The sequence below is a fragment of the Bison bison genome, unplaced genomic scaffold, assembly GCF_000754665.1.
Source record: "Bison bison bison isolate TAMUID 2011002044 unplaced genomic scaffold, Bison_UMD1.0 scf7180017864210, whole genome shotgun sequence".
Lineage (NCBI taxonomy): Eukaryota > Metazoa > Chordata > Mammalia > Artiodactyla > Bovidae > Bison > Bison bison.
In genome coordinates this window covers 467,923-471,484 of record NW_011494782.1, presented here as the reverse complement: position 1 = coordinate 471,484, position 3,562 = coordinate 467,923, and positions in this window count along the sequence as shown.

The following is a 3,562-nucleotide window of genomic DNA, read 5'->3' as shown; positions in this document are numbered from 1 at the left end:
AGTAAAAGACCTTAACATGAAAACTAATTAAACACTGTTTATTGTGATGTGGACCTTTGAAAATTGGCAGTTGGATTTGTAGGCTAATACTTAACTTGTCCTTTAGAGTGGATGGTAGAAAAAACAAGAGAGTACCAAAAAACATCTATTTCTGCTTTATTGAATATGCCAAAGCTTTTGACTGTGTGGACCACAACAAACTCTGGAAAATTCTTGAAGAGATGGGAATACCAGACCACCTGACCTGCCTCCTGAGAAATCTGTATGCAGGTCAGGAAGCAATATTTAAAACTGGACATGGAACAGCAGACTGGTTCCCAATCAGGAAAGGAGTATGTCAAGGCTGTATATTCTCACCCTGCTTATTTAACTTATATGCAGAGTGCATCATGAGAAATGCTGGGCTGGATGAAGCACAAGCTGGAATCAAGATTGCTGAGAGAAATATCAATAACTTCAGTAACACAGATGACACCACCCTTATAGCAGAAAATGAAGAACTAAAGAGCCTCTTGATGAACGTGAAAGAGGAGAGTTAAAAAGTTGGCTTAAAGCTCAACATTCATAAAACTAAGACCATGGCATCTGGTCCTATCACTTCATGGAAAATAGATGGGGAAACAGTGGAAACAGGGACAGAATTTATTTTTTGGGCTCCAAAATCACTGCAGATGGTGACTGCAGCCATGAAATTAAAAGACACTTGCTCCTTGGAAGAAAAGCTATGACCAATCTAGACAGCATATTAAAAACCAGAAACATTACTTTGCCAACAAAGGTCCATCTAGTCAAAGCTATGGTTTTTCCCATAATCATGCATGGATATGAGAGTTGAACTATAAATAAAGCTGAGTGCTGAAGAACTGATGCTTTTGAACTGTGTTGTTGGAAAAGACTCTTGTGAGTCCCTTGGACTGCAAGGAGATCCAACCAGTCCATCCTAAAGGAAATCAGTCCAGAATATTCTTTGGAAGAATTAATCCTGAAGTTGAAACTCCAATGCTTTGGCCACCTGATGTGAAGAACTGACTCATTTGAAAAGACCCTAATGCTGGGAAAGATTGAAGCGGGGAGGAGAAGGGGATAACAGAGGATGAGATGGTTGGATGGCATCACCGACTCAATGAACATGAGTTTGAGTAACGGGAGTTGGTGATGGACAAGAAGGCCTAGCATGCAGCAGTCCATGGGGTCGCAAAAAGTCAGACACAACTGAGTGACTAAATTGAACTGAACTGAGTCCTTTAAAAGGAAGCCTTAGTAGAAACTATAAGCTTGGCTAGCCTCAGTTGGGGAGGTCCCAGAATGATAAATCTTTAACTTAATGCTTAATATGGTAAAGTAGACAACTCAGTCATGTTATTTTCTTAATGAGCACTCTGTCCTTAAGTCACATTTTAGTGAGAACTTGCTACTGAAATATGGCAAAAGGAAATGTATCTATAGATCAAAGATGGTTGAATATTTTTAAAGATTTTCAACATGGAAACATTACTTCTCCAAATAGAAAGAAAGTATATAAACTCAGTCTCTGTCCAAACTCCAGATGGAGAAGAGTTATTGCTATTATTATTTACTTACTTACTGTGTTATTGTTCTGTGTTTTTTTGTTGTTGTTGTTGGTGGTATTATTGTTTTTTCCTCATTAATAACTTTTGGAAATTGGAACAACCTTGGGCAACATTGGTTATTGTGAAGTTTTGCATAAGAATCCACGTGAAGTACTCAGAATCTTGCCAAGAAATGCTGGGAAAAAACTGGAAAGAATAAACAATTATTAAACAAGCTGAGTTCTTTAAACAAATATTTGAGGAAAATGAGCCATCATTTCAACAGCAGATGATATAAATGATAATACACATATTATATAAACTAATCTATATCTTGGCCAAATTTTAAAATTTCTCTTTATATAATTATATACTTTTAAAATTAAAGTTATATATGTATAATCAAATGTGACTTTTACATGACTGTAAGACTATTGACATGAATTTGTTTATAAATAAAAAAATAAACTCTGTGTAAGAAAAAAAAATGATTCACAAAATATGCAGAAATCCAGGCTTTGAGATTGAAATGGCTTTGGATTTATTTTTATTTCAGTACAAAACACCTCAAGCTATCTAACTTGTATAATTTCTCTTACATATTTTGATATATATGTTAACAAATTTTAATCTAAGTATCCATAGACTATACAGGGAGATGGTATAGTTTGCACTGTACATAAATAGGAGAGAATTTCACCAAAAATTTGGTTCAGATGTCAAAACTGAAACATTGTATACACCAAGAGAATATGAAAAGGTTTACTGATTACATAACTGAGGCTTTCTGGGGAGAATTAATTCTTTGGGGGAGGAGGCAGTCCTCCAAAACAAGTCTGAAAAGTCTTGAGAAAGGAAACAGTTTGCAATTTTTATTGTGGTTGGGGTTGGGACCAAGGAAGGTTAAACAGGAAGTAAGGTGGTTGAACCTCCCTCTAGAGCCAAAAGAGGACCACCAAGGCTTTGTTACTAGAGTTCTCAGGTGTAAGTTGCAAGGAGAAGAGAGAGAGATGAGGCTTAAAATCTGTCATCTGTTAAACATCAAAACATGGGGTCAGACATTCTGATACAAGGGGCATAAGATTTCCTCCACAAAATGTAATAGCTGCATGGAAATGTTTCAAAACATTGAAAATGACTCATAAAGTTTTTGAAAGTTTTTATAAAGGATTATGGACACAACACCCTCATAAATTTGTTTCTTCTTCTCATTCTTTTTCTCTGTATTTCTTTTGTCTTTTTATTCCTTATATTCCTCCATGAGTACATATGTCCTGTGGTTCAGTCCTGTCTGACTCCTTAGGACCTATGGACTGCAGCCCACCAGCCTCTCTGTCTATTCTTCCAGTGTCCATTAATAGATAGCCCACATTTCTTCTATTTTCATGAAACATACAGTCTAGTAAAGGGGAAATAGACTCCAAATTAATAATTACAGAACTAACTTTTATAATTTCTATAAATGCCATAAAGAATTTTAGGTGCTATGGAGACATATAATATGAATTTGAGGTGTTCCTGACTAAATGACCTAAACACATTGAGACCTGTGCGTTAGTTATGCTTGGCAGGTGAACAACAAAATGATTATGGATGGTGGGATCAGGGTCCCAATTTTTATGTGACATTTTGTTAAGTTGTGTCCCACTCTTTGTGACCCCATGGACTTCAGAAAATCATTATTTTGACATAAATCATCTCCTACCTCACAGGTTTCTTGTGTATGTTGCTATAATCTTACTTGACTGATATTTTTCCTCATTTAAGAACATGTTTAGAAAATTAACTTTAGTTCAGTTCAGTTCAGTCGTTCAGTCATGTCTGACTCTTTGCAACCCCATGAATCACAGCATGCCAGGCCTCCCTGTCCATCACCAGCTCCAGGAGTTCACTCAGACTCATGTCCATCGAGTCAGTGATGCCATCCAGCCATATCATCCTCTGTCATCCCCTTGTCCTCCTGCCCCCAATCCCTCCCAGCATCAGAGTCTTTTCCAATGAGTCAACTCTTC